The sequence below is a fragment of the Pygoscelis adeliae genome, unplaced genomic scaffold (genome assembly GCF_000699105.1).
Source record: "Pygoscelis adeliae isolate BGI_AS28 unplaced genomic scaffold, ASM69910v1 Scaffold164, whole genome shotgun sequence".
In the NCBI taxonomy this organism is placed as follows: domain Eukaryota; kingdom Metazoa; phylum Chordata; class Aves; order Sphenisciformes; family Spheniscidae; genus Pygoscelis; species Pygoscelis adeliae.
In genome coordinates this window covers 276483-293593 of record NW_008824545.1, presented here as the reverse complement: position 1 = coordinate 293593, position 17111 = coordinate 276483, and positions in this window count along the sequence as shown.

Here is a 17111-nt window from a genome sequence, read left to right as displayed (position 1 = left end):
GCTGCTCAGGGACTGGCTGGGCATCGGTCGGCAGGTGGTGAGCAATTGTACTGTGCATGACTTGTTTTGTGTATTATTATTATTATCATATTGTTATTATTATCATTTTATTTCAATTATTAAACTGTTTCATGATGGAAGTATGAGAGACAATGGGCATTAATTGAAACAAGAGACATTCAGACTGGATAAAAGGTAAAACTTTTTCTTCATTAGGGGCGAAAAGTGGTGGCACAACTTTCCCAGAGAGGTTGTACTGTCTCTGTCCATCCTTAGATGTTTTCAAGATCTGACTGGACAAAGCCCTGAGAAACCTTGTCTGAGCTCAGATCTTAACCTGTTTTGAGCAGGAGATTGGACTACAAACCTCCCAAAGTTCTTTCCAACCTGAAGTATTCTATGATTCTATGAGCTCTGCAGTGCAGAAGTATTTTATCTTCTAGATCTTGCTCTATCTCTTTCTGCATCCTTCTACAAGAGGAGAAAACTTTGGGGGAAAAGTGCACATCTTGGGGAAGTGAGGAGGGAACCCTTCTTATTTATAATAAATTCTTGCTTCCCTTCATCCTCTAAGACCATTTACTTCCTTGTTTAGTCACTGGCTGTAACTATCCTTCAACCTCATTCGGAGCCTGCTCCACTGTGGTTCATATGCAACAAAAACTGTTCTTGCTAAGTCTTTGTCCATCTGTAAATAAACCAATGGTCCTTTAGCTTTCTACTTGCCCTCTCAGGCACTGTCAGTCTATTTTTTCCCCTTTCTTGAATGGCTTTTCTTCCTTTCTTCCACTACTCTTTCTTCTCCAAGTCCCTCCTCTCCCCTTCCCCACCATCATTGTTTTTTCATTGTGTTCTTTAGAGGTTTCCCCTTGACTTTTAGACTTCAAAAAACTTGGTTCTTTGTTGCTTTCTCTTCAATCCGAGTGATTAGATTGGTAATATCATTTCAGTAATTCATGAGAAGTAGCCCCTAAAACCTGTCTGAATCATATGTGGAGAAAATAGTTGGGGGGGGGGGGGGGGGGGGGAGTTATTTAGAGACATTCCCACTGCTCTCATCTCCTACTGCCCTCTCTCCAACAAGAAATTAATCTCCATTATGAAAACACCTCTTCTTCACCTCATTTTTTTCTACGCTTTTTTCCGAGATGGTATTTTAACCTGTCCTTCTAACATCTCCTGTGCATTTCTAGCTCTTCAACTCAGGTTCAGCATAGTTTTAAAAGTGCTTTCAATTTTCACTTCTTGTGTGTCCTGGTCTCGGCAGGGATAGAGTTCATTTCCTTCCTAGTAGCTGGTACAGTGCTGTGTCTTGGATTTAGGATGAGAACAAAGTTGATAACGCACCGATGTTTTAGTTGTTGCTAGGTAGTGCTTACACTAGTCAAGGACTTTTTAGTTTTCCATGCTCTACTGACTGAGAAGGCTGGAGGTGCACAAGAAGCTGGGAGGGGGCACAGCCAAACTGGACAAAGAAACATTCCATACCATGTGACGTCATGCGCAGTACATAAACTGGGGGAGGCTGGCTGGGGGAGGGCCGCTGCTCAGGGACTGGCTGGGCATCGGTCGGCAGGTGGTGAGCAATTGTACTGTGCATGACTTGTTTTGTGTATTATTATTATTATCATATTGTTATTATTATCATTTTATTTCAATTATTAAACTGTTTTTATCTCAACCCACGAGCTTTTCTCACTTGTGCTTTTCCAATTCTCTCCCCCATCCCATTGCCGGGGGTCGGGGAGGAGTGAGCGAGCGCCTGTGTGGTGCTCAGTTGCCGACTGAGGTTAAACCATGACATTGTGTCATTGCTGCTATACCATTTCTTAATCTCTGTAGACAGCACAAGCAATATGATTGTCACTCAGGCCTGTGATGTCACTGTGGTCCTGACTTGCACCTCTCTCTGGATCCTTACATCCAAACTACTTGTGTTACATTTTCGGTGTGTTGTTCAGTTTACTCTTTGCCCATATGTGTCCTCTTCTTCTTACCAGAAACACTAGTCAAGTGCATTTGGATATGCACTTTGGATATGTTGGGGGTCCCAGTCTTGATGGAAAAGCCATAGTCTTGATGGAAAAAAAAAACCACATTGGCTGCTTCTTTGCAAAGTGACTTCATGCCTTTTGTCAATGGTTTCTTTGCATCCAGAAGTCTTCCCCACCATAGGAGTGCTGTGTAGTGTATGTGCATTAAGTCTAGTGCAAGCCTGATGTCCTGGATATTTGTACAATAAGCCCCAGCATCTTAGGCAACATGAGAGGCATAGAAAAACTGCATGGAATGTCACTTGTTAAAGAAGTTTCAGATATGCTGCATGATTGCTTTGCACATAACCACTTTCCTGAAAGTACTGGATTTATGTAAAGGCAGTTCATGTTCCACAGATCTGACATTTCCCAGAAGCCCAGTAGATATCTGAGGTAAGTATGATAACTCTATGCAGACTTTTTCTGCACATAATATAGTTTAACCCAATGATTTACATAGCTAAAAGTCTTGACTAGGCTTACATAATTTGCTGCCTCAGTCACAGAAAAATTCATTGATCTATCCTGCTTATATGCTTCTGATAATTTTGATTTTTTATCACTTTATCTTATGCATATTGATGCATCCTTCCACTACCTCCTCTCTCTTTTCTACCTGTTTGTCTTTTCTACACATCTTTTGTGATCTTCCATGCATCCAGCATTCTTCCATGTCTCATGATGAGCTTCCTATATCCAGTTATTACCCATTTTCACATCAGTAATTTCATCCCTTATCATACTGTGGAAAAACTCCCTGAAACTTCATCTGTCCCATCAGAGTCTCCTTTTCTGCAGTGCTTCTGAGGTTAAAAAAGTGTTATCTTTGGGGGTCCCAGGGAAGCAGAATCTGCCCCCATAAGCTGCTGTTCCAGTATATTCACCCACTTGCCTGCTATTGAATGGTCACCTCTTGTTGTCTACACAGATTCTGACTTCTTGAGAGTGAAGTTATCCATAGTATTCTGTGTTTTCATGATGCCTAGCACTGTGTGATCATGGCTGTGGTTACAGTTTATTGATTCTAGGATACTACTGCTAAAAATAATAACAGAGCTCATGTAGAAAATCTGTCTTCTAGTTCTGCTTCTAATGGCAAATTATCTTGAGAAATATATTGATGGCCAAGGTGCATGCCAGTTTATTATCAGTTCAGCAACATGCAAGGCAAATCAATCAAACAGAAACACTAAACCAACATTTTCTAATCTGAATGAACACTATATCAAATAACTGAAATGAAAAGAAAAGATGGGCAAACTACAATGCTCAGCTGGCTTCTAATAGCAGTACTTCATCACGAAGCAGCTATTTTCCTGTGGAAATATGCAGTGCTGATTTTGGAATGTATGTCATTCTGAACGATGTAGCTGGTGAAAGGATTCATGACTGCACAAAGTGATTAATTAATTTGGAAGAGATTGTTTCTAAGCACCAGAAGAATGGAAAAAAGGAACATTTTAAAAAGTGCAGTGACTGTAATATATTCTCCAGATATTGGCAGTTTTACATTGATGGGGTAACTTTTGCAACTGGGAATGAAAAAATAATTTTAAGACACACCCTCAGTTTTTCTACAATTAATTCAACAAGATACCAATAGCAGAAGTGGTTCCGTACTGCTTTCCAAAACCAAAGTAAAATTAAAGAATCCTTCCTTTGTAACAGCAGCATAATGAACAGTGGGAAAAGGGACATGATTACATCTTTAAAAGCTGTCTATGTTTTTCCACTCAACTCCTCTACACACAATCTAGGTAGGTTTTGTGACGTACTTCTCTTTAGGAACTGGGATGTTGTATTACCGTTATATATTGAGAGACCTCCCTTGGCCAAGCAAACACCATAGTCAATGTGAAACTTCATGGAATTTGACAGATGAAATGTACTATTAAGATACATTAACATTTTTGGTTCTTTGTGCAAGGATCATTTGATTTGAATTATTAATAGGTCTCCATTGCAATACAGAATAAATGTTCACTTCCTAGTTAATCCAGTTTGCTTAGAACCAGAGCACATACCTGTGAGGCAGGGAGCCTTTTGCAATAATGTTTTGCAAGCAGGTAGTCTGAATTTTCGCCCTGCTTTACTCCAGTGCTCCTAAGAACAGATTCCACCCAATTTATTTATGTATTAGCTTCCAAAATTTATGAGATCACAGGTCAAAGGAGAGGTCACAGTTCATAGGGCAGGCGAAAAGTTACAATGTGTTAAAGCAAATAAAGGAAAAAACAAATGTATCTGGAAACAGATAGACAGACACATTTATATATTCAAACTACAGAGTTCCCACACTTTAATATATATTAACCTTACATAAGTTTGATTCCACAAGCTGAGTTTACTCAGGTTTTCTTTTGTTCTTCCAAGTAGCTGAAGAACTATATTTCTATTGACATTTTTATGACCTATTTAATCTTAAACACTGAGAAGCATTATAAAACATTGAAACACAGGTAATTAAAAAATTCTACTCAACTTGGCATTTAAAAAAATTCACTTATATAATTTTTACTAATATTTTATTTTTTAAAAAGCCCAAGAAGCTGTTCAATTATTCTTTTTTAAAACTTTTCTTAACGCACATCTAAACTTGAGTTTCTCCCATTACATTGGTGTGTTTTTTCTCAAACTGTTCCTACAAACGACCTTTTCTCATGGTTATAGTAAGCAATATAAAGAAGGGCAAATACCCTGACAAAACATGTTAGTGTGTTTGGCATTCACCCTTTACATAAGAAATAAATCAGCCCTAACATTAGTTCATAGCTCACAAAGGGAAAAAAACTTTGATATATTGGCTTCACTATACTTCAACAAATGGACAATTTGTTTACATTTTGAGTAAAAAGAGAACAAATATAACTTGGAAAATACTAACACTGATTTCTCAGCCTTCTGCCTGTTCTTCATGGAGAACATCTTCATTTTACATGCTGAGGTCTTCTCATGTTTTCACCTTCCCATATATAACTATAAATCTGCTTGAAACCTAGTCGTCAGTTGTGACACACAAAAGAGCAGCTTGATTTCAAACCTGCTGTTAGACACTGGTCTGGTCTTAGAGGTCTCTTCCAACCTTAATGATTCTATGATTCTATGTGCCAAGCCTGACCTCTTCTTACTTAAGCACAGTTGTCTTTTGCTTCATTTTAGTCAGTTCTCTGATCTGAACTGTTCTCTTCACCTATTTAATGGGGTACAATATACATACAAGCATAGGCTCTATTTTGTAACATTTTTATCAAGTGCCTTCAATACCTCAGCACTGAGTTTGAGTCTTTCTCAGTCTAGAATAAATTGTGATTTGAAAAGTCTATTTACCAGTGCTTAAAACATTGGCAGACACTATTGCTCCAAAATCAAACAGTCTTTCTTTGTGAGATGCGCTTCTGGTTGGCATACGGAGTTGTCTTTTGAGTTCAATTGCAGCTAATGCGAAATTAAGATGTGTCAGTCACAGAATGTGACATTTCAGTGCTACACAGTCTTAGGTGAAGCAGAAAATTTAAGTTGGACAGAAATGGATAAAATATTACACCCAGTACCATATGTGCAATGAATGTGAAGAGAAAACCTCTTGGGAAAAGCTGTGGGGGCAATGGTCACTTCTTGTTCATGGTTAATTTCTGAGCATGTTACTGATGTGGTTCAGCCCAATCTTTTAGCTCCAGCTTTGAACATGAAAGGCTCTTTTCAGCTTGCTTGATTTTCATGACAATTCACAAGATTTACTTGCTCCTTTGAAGGTTTTTCTCCATTGCTTATGCTCCACTGTCTTGCCTTAAAAAAAGACAAAAATATTAGAAAGTAATATGGAAAAAAAAGGATATTAAAAAACCAAACCAAAACAAACCCAAAACAACAACAAAAAAGCAACAACAAAAATACCCCAAAGCCTCACATAATGTGGGGGAAAACACCTTGAACAAGATAATCAACAGATGCTCTAGAATATGGCAGGCATATGAAAGTAGTGGATTGGAGAATGTTGAATCTCCTAGATGCCCGAGAAAGATGAGCTGTTCCTCTGAACTTCAACAACAGGGCCAGCTGAAAAAGCAGACTCTTTCCACCAAGGCTCGTTTGCTGAAGTTATCAACTCTCAATCAAGTTCTGGGTTTGGGCTTACTTTAAACTGCAATATGTGAATGAAATACCTAATATTTTTACTTGGAAAATACTTTTTTTTCTTAGCTTTCAATATATATGAAAACTTTGAATATAGAGGAAGAAATTGTTAATGTGTGTATACTTATTCTAGTAGAATGTATTCTGCATCATTCAAATATTCTGAATTGGTCATCTCTTATATTGCTTATAATTTTCAGGAAAGATACAAAATAGTGACAAAGGTTTTACAGTATTGAATTTCATATATAGCCTCTGCTCAGCCTAAAAAGGCTTGCCAACATGTCATCTTGTCTCCTGATTTGCTCACCTATTCATTAAAAGGTGTTATATACCTGCTTTTTCATTTCTTTAAAGGTCATCTTTTTCACCACCTGAAAACAGGTGTTTTTTGTTTAAGAAAGCTTGCTGACACTTCAAATAAATCTATAAGTACTTTTTTGACATTATGTTTTTCAAGGGGAAATTTTTTTTAGCAAGAAAAAAAATTCTAGTTATCAATTTCTTTTCCTCAGAATTAGTTGGAACATTTGGCTTATGTCTCAAACTGACTAGCAATGCTGTGAGGCTCAGTCCTGAACTGTGAGTTAAAAAGCTCAAAGAGGCTTTTGATTATCTGTTCTTTCTATGACATTAAGTTGAACACAGTTAGACCCATGTAAGGTGTTACCAGTTAGCCATATAAAATGGGCTAACCAAAAAATGGGACAAACAAAATTGTTAGTCATGCCTAGAAAAATTTATCTTTCAAATATGGAGCCAGTGACAGAAGTATTTGTTTTACTATTAGTTCCTAAATTAAAGCAGAAAACTCTCACAGCAGTCTTGCTTAGACCCCAAATTTTATGTATTTCTGTGTACGGCCTCAGAAACTAGCACAGCACCATGCCATTTCAGCCTGTTGGCCTTTCCAGGTATGTTCTGTAGATTTACAGGACTGCCATGTGGGAATCTATAAAGATCTCCAAACTAAACAGCCAGACAGCAGCTTCTGTCAAGGAGCAGGACCAAGGAGCAGTAACCTGATTCAAACATGTATCTTGGGTGAGATATGATGTACTTTCAAATTCCTAACACCTGTCTGGCATGTTGGGCAGGAAAGTCCTTTGATTTCTTTGTCAGTTAATACTGAAAAAGAGCAATATAAAAAAATTTCAGAAATCCTGCTGCCAACCGTGTAGAAGATGGCAACACATATAAAATTATGAATGGATCACAAGCTTTAGCCCCAGTACCCTTGGTGAGTAAGAACGAATGATTCATTACTTTTTTTAATTAACGTTGACTGTCTCACTGACCTCAATTATATGTTAAGCATGGCCTTTTGGAGTGAATGACAACAGGTAGTTTAGGTATAAAACCCCAAATGGAACAGTTAAAACAAATTTTTTAAGACAAAAGTTTCTAACAGCAATATTAATGTTGGTGCACAATTTGAATAAGTTTACTGTTTTAAGAGCACTCAGAATACTCTGATTAATTTCAGAAAAGAAAACCTACTTTCAATAATTTATCTAGATCAAATAAGCCCTTTTTTTCTAAAATATCTCTTGAATGTAAATAAAAAAAAAAGTTGGTGACAAGTACATCTTACAGCACATGCTGTATTTCAGCTCTAGTAGGTCCTTCAGTGCCAAAGGCACTTCAGGAGGAAGATTCCAGTGTTTCCCCTTTGGCATTATTATAACAGGAATCAGCAAGGCTGTACTGCCTGAATGAATGCATCTGCAACTAAAACCAAACATGTTTTAAAATAATACCAAAGGCCAAGACATACACAAATTTTTTTCTTGGAGTCAGTTTGCTAGCAATATACATAGGATGGAGTAAAGCTAATAGAGAGTTACAAAAATGTACCCTATTGAAGAAGCTTTAAACATTGTACATATTGTTCTGGCTGAAGTTGCTTTGCTTCTTTCAGGAAAGCCCTAAGTTTTCTTGCAATAGAAGGGAGATAAAATTCTTGCTGAAGTGGGAAGACTTACTGTAGGCTCTCTGCTAGCAAAAGATAATGATAAAGACAACAGAAAATCCAGTAGGAGACCAAAAAAGTGAGAATACTGAAACAGAGGAAGTAGTTATAACCTCTATCAGTTCCTCAAAAACCAATAACAAGTTGATAGAGATGTGCACAAATTTCAGTTCTGCAAAATCACGGAGAATTTTATGGGGTTGGCCTATGTACCCTATGATCAAGAACCTCAGCTATTAAAAGTGGTACAGTTCATAATCTTTCTTTTGAGATATTGATTTTCATCCAGCTGCTGTGGAAGTCCTGCCTCCCTTGTTTACAAGGGCTTTTCCTGCTTGTTAATATCTTCCTTGCTTCCATGGTTTACGGTTGCTGTTATTGTAGAAGCAGACAAATATTGAGGTAGCTAGAGCCAATCTCATGGTTTGAATATCAAGAGTCTTACTCATGAGCAGCTAAACCATTACAGAAATCTAATTCTCAGGTTACTTCCAGAGGGAAGTAATTCTTCCCATTGAGCATGATTTCACAGAGATCATGATGCCTCCTGACACAGGCTTGGTCAGAATTGCTTTTGGGAATGATGGTAAGATTGCCAAGTGCTAACACACAGTAATCCCCAGATCAAACATGCTCCTTTAGAGAAGAAATCATAGTCTCTGTTCCATGCCCATGCCTAAAGACTGTCTAAGAAAAGATTTTAAAAGATAGAGAAAGTTGACTGTTCCTAGACATGGCTTACTTCTTCAATAACTGACAGAAGTGGAAGATATGAAACTGGACAGGAACTATAAGGGCTATGTTAACATATAGACTAGACCTGAGCAACATCCTCACTTGTGTTCACTCCCTTTCATTACATACTTGTAAGAGAAAGAAAAACATGTCCTAGAAACACTGCTTCCCTGCATTGCTTACATATAAATGCAATGCTTCCCTTACATTAACACCTATAAATGTAGCTCATCAGACCTTTAAATCTAGCTCATCAGACCTTAGAAGAAAAAGGTTTAAACATCCCAGGAAAAAAGATAATTTGGATCTAATTTATTTATCACTGATAATATTGGAATATTTAGTCATATATTTAAGGGAACAAAAGCATTCGATTCAAATAGATAAATAATTTACAAAATAATGTGAACAAAATTTTTATTTGATTTGCTGGAAGATAGTAATAGTATAAGGTCACTGCAGTGTCCCTATTCCCCTCCCCATAAAGTCTGCCTTACAAACTTCACAGCTGTTGGTGTGAAATAACAGCACTGGAGGATTCATGGTTAGGGGCTAGCAGACCTTGTGGCTGCATAACAAAAGAAAATGCCTTCACTTTAGAATCATAGAATCATAGAATATGTTGAGTTGGAAGGGACCCATAAGAATCTTCGAGTCCAACTCCCTGCTCCTCGCAGAACTACCTGAAATTAAACAATATGATTAAGAGCATTGTCCAGATGCACCTTGAACTCTGACAGGTTTGGTGCCGTGACCACTTCCCTGGGAACCCTGTTCCAGTGCTTCTTCAATCTCTTTTCCTTTGATAATCTTCTTTGGAAACATTACAGTGCAGTGTATCCCATGTCCCTGTCAAGATGAATGTGTATGTTCTTGCTTGGCAGTGACTCTGGGTGATAATGTGTTCACTTACAGGGGCACTAGGAACCATTAGCGGGGCAGTTTTAAGTTCATCTTTTCCCATGGACTGTGGTGTGGTGCGCTGCTCCTTGTGTGGAACCCAGACCATGATGCTTGACTGCGAACTGCTGAAAGTTGCTCCAGCTGAAATGTATTAAAAATATGAATGTTGTCTTGTTATGTTTGTATCTATCTAAATCATAGGGTCATCCTGATATGTTTAGAATTCTGTCTGCTGGGATCTGGTTTGGTCTGATCTTTTATAAAGCTCAATTGCAGTTTTGAGCACAACTACAATTGCTCTATGTCAGCATGAACAGAAAAAAATGGGAAGAACAAAAATCCCAGATGTTTACTCAGTAACTCCACTGTCAATAACTCTGTGTAGTCATTCAAACAAGATAATTTTCTTTTTTATTATTTCCAAAGACAATATGAAAGTGTTCAATATCTCATTTCAAATTAAAAGCTATTAAAAACATCACATTCCCTCAAAGATATCTAGAATAATCAAGAACTCTTTCCAGGATACTGTTGCAGTTCAAGACTTTAGTCCATCTGCTGTATCTAACAATTCCTCTAAACATTAGGCTGTGGGAAAAAGAGCCAGAAGTCTCAACCTGCCTTATTTACTGTTTTCTAGATCACGGTCATGTTTGGGTCACCCAAAGATGTCACAGAAAACTAAACAGTATGTGTCTTTTCTGCTCGTTTTTTACTGTTCTGCCTGGTGAACAGAAAACTTATTTATCACAGACATACTGAACTGAATATTTCTTTAATTCTGATGACAATCAAGTCTGTACTTGGTTTTTCATGGCATAGGATTGAGTATCACTATCTTGGGGCTGTTGTCAGAAAAGTTTCTATTCCAAGTGTATGTAATCTCATTACTGAGATTCACAATCTAATTATTGAATTGAAACAGAAAACAAGAGGAAAACTCAATTATGAAGAGCAAAGCAGAGTCTTAAGAAGCCTGGATTGAAACACTTTTCTGAAATACCATGTAGAAGTAATGTATCATTGGGGGATGGCATAAAATGAGGTTTTCCACAGGTCTTGTGAAGTAGCTGGGTCCTAGTACACTTCCAAGATTTCCTTTTTATATACAGAGCACATGAAAAAGCATCTGAATGGACAGGTGTATTTCCTTTGAATGTCCTACTTTGCTGTTTAGGGAAAATGAGAAAAAATACTTTGTTCAGTATTTTGTTCCATCTTCAATGAATGATTTTTTGTTTCTTTGCTTTGTTTTGGAGAGGAAAACTGAGATTTTTCTCATTACAGTTTGAATTCAGTTGATTATGTTTCAGTTTGAGTAAGGAGTCAGAATGTCGGTATGGCACCCGGTAATGCCCTTGGTAATTAATTCTTTGGTCTCAGAGCAGAGGAATAACATTTTGTATCTGTATTTGTTCAAGTTTGTATATCTGCATGTAGTTTATGGTCAGGATTATAAATTTCATGTTTGTCCCCTGAACAAACACAAAAATTATAATCCTGACCATTTAAAAAAATACTTTATTTTAATATTTATATTTGTGCAGCTAGTTAATCAAGTGGCTTCTGTTCCAATGGAGGGAATTCTGAGACATTCATTATTTCCACTGAAGAAGCCTGCGGTATACCAAGGCATGCTGGGAAGCAGTGTTAGGAAATAGAGTTAGAACTCTTCCTTCACTTTAGGGAGATTTTTTTCTTCTTTGTTTGGAAGTAAGTTTAGATTAGAGGAAATCCTAAAGAAGCATAGGTTCTCCTATACTCAGAGATGTGAAAGAAACAGATGAAAGGACCTTCTGACAAGTAAAAGGCTGTGCATGAGTTCTTTGTGTGAACATTTGGATTCACAAAGAAAATAGGAGAAGGATCAGTTAGGACTGATCAGAGAAAGATGTCATGGACTCATTAACCAATAAGTCTCTAAATGGATCAACACAAGTGGACCAGAGGGAATAGAAATATTCTTCAGATCCTGGCACCAAGAATTCCTAAAATAACTTTTAGTATAAGAATGTCCCTGGTTCTTTTGTCCTTCTATTGTTTCATTCAGAATACTGTGCAGCAAGACCGCCATAGGGTATAAATTTCACAATGTTATTAACATTAACGTATACTCTTATGGTTTACAGCATGCAGTTATAACCACAAAGATTGCAGCGTATAAGTGCTGCAATTGAGAATTTGATCTTTTTTCTTCTCTTCTTTCTTCACTCTGTAAAGCTTCAGCATTGATCTTTCTCTCTAGTGATCCTATTTATGGTCCCATAATGGAGACCCAATGGCCAAAAAAAACAAGAGTAGGAGCCTCCACCAGAGAAAGATGCACAAGGAAGTGCATTTTCCAGTCCAGTAAAAATATGTAGAGCATGGGAGAAAGAAGAAAAAATATGGTCAGTGTGATCTGCCATTTCTAGGATGTTATTTTTGTTTTGCTGAATCCCATCAGATAGACTTACTGTCAGTGCCAATGTATAAAATGCGATATTGCTCTCCACTGCAATTTGCACATTATCATAATTCATTCAGGTGGAGGTAAATGTGCTTCAGTCACCGAAATGTGTAAGCACTCCACCTACCAAGGAAATGCAGCTGCCTCTGGATGGAGAAGCACAGCAAAATGCAGAAGCATAACCATTTGCTCTAGATGGAGAAGAACACCACATCCAACTAGAACAGCATGTCAGGAAATTTTTTGCTAGGGGAATAAAATTGCAAAGATATTTGGCCCTGATGCCAGAGTTAGTGACAGCATCATACAAAACTTGATGGTTTAGGAATACTTGTAAAGCAGCATTTCACCTACACCTGTGTAAATGACAGCTCATCCACTCTCTCATGCATGTATGTATTTCATGGAATGTAAATTGCCATTTCACTCTTCTGGCAGAGACCTCCTTTTGTTTTCTGTAAAATATGGTAAAGACCTTATTAGCTGTTCTTCATACAGAATCAGGTTCTTCCTTTCTCCTTGGAAAGAAAGTGCCACAGCAGACAGAGCAAGGACACACATTTCACCATTTCCACGTTAACGCTAACTTTCAGAGGAATGTGTTAGAATGAGACAGATTGCAGAGAATGCACTTCACCTAAAATGTATTGAGTAACCATTTTCTGAATGAAAATGATGCTAAGTGATGCTTTGTAAAATGCTCAGCAACTGAATCTTTTAAACCATGACTGATAATGGAATAGTGGTTAATAAACCTATGTATTATTCTCCCTCAAAGCAACTGAAATTCAAATAATCAAAGTCAAGGAAAAGGCAAAGTGACAGCATTTAATTAAATGCTGATCCCAAAGAAGGCTTCAGACTTTGCCTATAGAAAGTTCTGCAAGCAACAACATCCAGACAAATCAGTTGCTATTTATGTGTACCTGGACAAGCTAGCTTCCTAAAGACAATAAGACAATTGACAGAGTGTAAATAACTCTCTGCATTCTTACAAAAGGATATATCACAATAGACCTAATTTCTGTGTTCTAGTTTCTCCCCCTCCCCCCTTAAAGAACAAAATATAAACTGATACTGTACTAAAATTTCAGTACACACTACATTTTCACCAAATAATTGCCTTCCATGTGTGCTGAAAGTAACCAGACAATTTCCTTGTGGCTAGTAATAGGTGTTTTAGAATCACACTGGAGAACATACCCTTACTGATCTGGAATAGGGATATATCTGAGATTTTCAAAATCATTTAGACAGCTGGCAAACTCACATTCTTCTTCCAAGCACACCTGCTTCTAAGCTCTCTTGCACATGTTCACAGAGTATCAAGAACCTCAAGAGATCGTATGGAAATTTTTTTACATTTCCACCTACTCCTGAATTTTTATCATGCACAAAGTTTGTTTGGGCGGCAGTGTTGATCTGCTCGAGGGTAGGAAGGCTCTGCAGAGGGACCTGGACAGGCTGGATCGATGGGCCCAGGCCAACTGTATGAGATTCAACAAGGCCAAGTGCCGGGTCCTGCACTTCGGCCACAACAACCCCATGCAGCGCTACAGGCTTGGGGAAGAGTGGCTGGAAAGCTGCCTGGCGGAAAAGGACCTGGGGGTGCTGGTCGACAGCCGGCTGAACATGAGCCGGCAGTGTGCCCAGGCGACTAAGAAGGCCAACGGCATCCTGGCCTGTATCAGAAATAGTGTGGCCAGCAGGAGCAGGGAAGTGATCGTGCCCCTGTACTCGGCACTGGTGCGGCCGCACCTTGAATACTGTGTTCAGTTTTGGGCCCCTCACTACAAGAAGGATGTTGAGATGTTGGAACGTGTCCAGAGAAGGGCAACGAGGCTGGTGAGGGGTCTGGAGAACAAGTCTTATGAGGAGCGGCTGAGGGAGCTGGGGTTGTTTAGCCTGGAGAAAAGGAGGCTGAGGGGAGACCTCATTGCTCTCTACAACTACCTGAAAGGAGGTTGTAGCGAGGTGGGTGTCGGTCTCTTCTCCCAAGTAACTGGCGAAAGGACGAGAGGAAATGGCCTCAAGTTGCGCCAGGGGAGGTTTAGATTGGATGTAAGGAAAAATTTCTTTACTGAAAGAGTAGTTAAACATTGGAACAGGCTGCCCAGGGGAGGGGGTGAGTCACCATCCCTGGAAGTATTTAAAAGACGGGTAGATGAGGCGCTTAGGGACATGGTTTAGTGGGCATGGTGTTGTTGGGTTGATGGTTGGACTCGATGATCTTGGAGGTCTCTTCCAACCTTAATGATTCTATGATTCTATGATTCTAAGTTAGAAAATTCTACTGTGATGGGCTTTTCTATGACACATTTATCTATGATAGAGCAAATAATTCTGTGATTTAGATCATGTTTGCCTTAGAAAACAAAGGAGGGAAATTCAGTTTTAAATAAAACTTCCCAGTGATATGGAATCCACTACAAATCTTATAAAATGTCCAATCAAAATAAATAAATTGTCTCATATCCATTAACATTTTTATACTTAGTTCTAGTCTGAATTTTTACAGCTTCAGCTTCCAAGCATTTAAACACTGTTATATGTATTTGCCTGTTATATTAAAGAGGCTGCTGTTAAGATTTTTTTCATTGTGAAGGTATTTCTACTTAAACTTCTCTTTGCTAAACTCAGTATGTTTCAGCTCCTTGGGTCTTTCATTTTTAGCCCTGATCTCCATCTCCCTATCAGTCTCAAAGCTCTTCTGAGAATGTTTTCTACTTTTTCCAATGTCATTCACAACCAAATTGGACTCGTTATGCTAGCATAATTACTCTAGACCAAATACAGAAGGAATATAGTCTTCTTCTTCTCACCTGATATTCTCCAGTCTATACACTGAGGGATTATTTTACCTATCTTAGCCATTTTGGCTATGCAGTGTGCTCGGAAGTCATGTTCAGCCAATTACCCTCCATGACTTCTACTCCTATTTAGTTTCTGCTTCACAGAACAGAGTTTATGTTTCTGTAAGCATTGCACATATTTATTTGCCTTTAAATCTGACCTTATGCAAAACCACGATTCTCCAGCAGTCCAGATCACATGCACTATTCTTTTACAATCACTGCCTCAATTTCTGTGTATTTTTTGTCAGTAAATTTTGCTTTTAATCAGCTTGGTCAATCAAAACATTAAATAGCTTAGAATCAAGAGGTCCTTACAGGGTGGCTGTAGAAGTAAATCCACCCATTCAGTAAGAGATCCTGATTAACTGCTACATTGTGATGACTATCAATTCATAATTTAAAATTCATTTGATGTGTGTGTCATGTTGATTTTATACCAAACTAACTTCTTACTCACACCTATATAACAGGCATTTTGTAAACATCGAGAGAACAGTAAAATGCTTTAAAAATGGGTCAACATCAATCCATAAAGGAAAATTGTCTCAAAACAGACTTTGATATGTGAAGAGACCAAGAGACTAGTATCTCTTGATTATTAAAAGGCTACTTGTGTTATCCCACATAATACCTCAGAAACAAATTAGTGGAATATACAGCTTGAATGTAACCAACAATGAAGTCAGTTTACAAAGTTGAATAAGTTGTTGAAACAGTGATTCTCAGGAAAATTTCAGGAAAGAGGTGTATTTTTACCTTAACATAATGACTGCAATGGAAACACTGGAAAAGTGATTAGTACTTGCTGAGCAAAGCTCTGACAATGACATTTGCTAAATCAAAGGAATCATAGAATCGTTTAGGTTGGAAAAGACCCTTAACATCATCAAGTCCAACCATTAACCTAGCACTGCCAAGTCCACCACTAAACCATGTCCCTAAGCACCACATCTACACACATTTAAACACCGCTAGGGATGGTGACTCAACCACTTCCCTGGGCAGCCTGTTCCAATGCCTGACAACCCTTTCAGTGAAGAATTTTTTCCTAATATCCAGTCTACACCTCCCCTTGTAGGGGGGTTGTCTCCCTCAAGGCAACAACTTGAGGCCGTTTCCTCTTGTTCTATCACTTGTTACTTGGGAGCAGAGACAGACACCTACCTCGCTACAACCTCCTTTCAGGTAGTTGTAGAGAGTGATGAGGTCTCCCCTCAGCCTCCTTTTCTCCAGGCTAAACAACCCTAGTTCCCTCAGCCGCTCCTCATAAGACTTGTTCTCTAGATCCTTCACCAGCTTCATTGCCCTTCTTTGGACATGCTCCAGCACCTCAATATCTTCCTTGTAGTGAGGGGCCCAAAAACTGAACACAGTATTCACAGTGTGGCCTCCCCAGTGCTGAGTACAGGGGTACAATCACTTCCCTAGTCCTGCTGGCCACACTATTTCTGATACAGGCCAGGATGCCATTGGCCTTCTTGGCCACCTGGGCACACTGCCGGCTCATATTCATCTGACTAGCCCACCCCCCCCGGTTCTTTTCCCCCAGGCCGTCTTCCCAGCCACTCTTCCCCAAGCCTGTAGCATTGCATGGGGTCATTATGACCCAAGTGCAGGACTCGGCACTTAGCCTTGTTGAATTTCATACAATTGGCCTCAGTCCATTAATCCAGCCTGTCCAGATGCCTCTGTAGAGCCTTTCTACCCTCAAGCAGATCAACACTCCCACCCAACTTGGTGTTGTCTGCAAACTGAGTGAGGGTGCACTTGATCCCCTCGTCCACATCACTGATAAAGATGTTAAACAGAACTGGCACCAATACTGAGCCCCTAAGTTCCCATAAGTAGGAGCACCACTTATGACTGGCCACCAACTGGATTTAACTCCATTCCCCACAACTCTTTGGGCCTGGCCAGCCAGCCAGTTTTTTACCCAGCGAACAGTACACCCATCCAAGCCATGAGCAGCCAGTTTCTCCAGGAGAATGCTGTGGGAAACAGTGTCAAAGGCTTTACTAAAGTCCAGG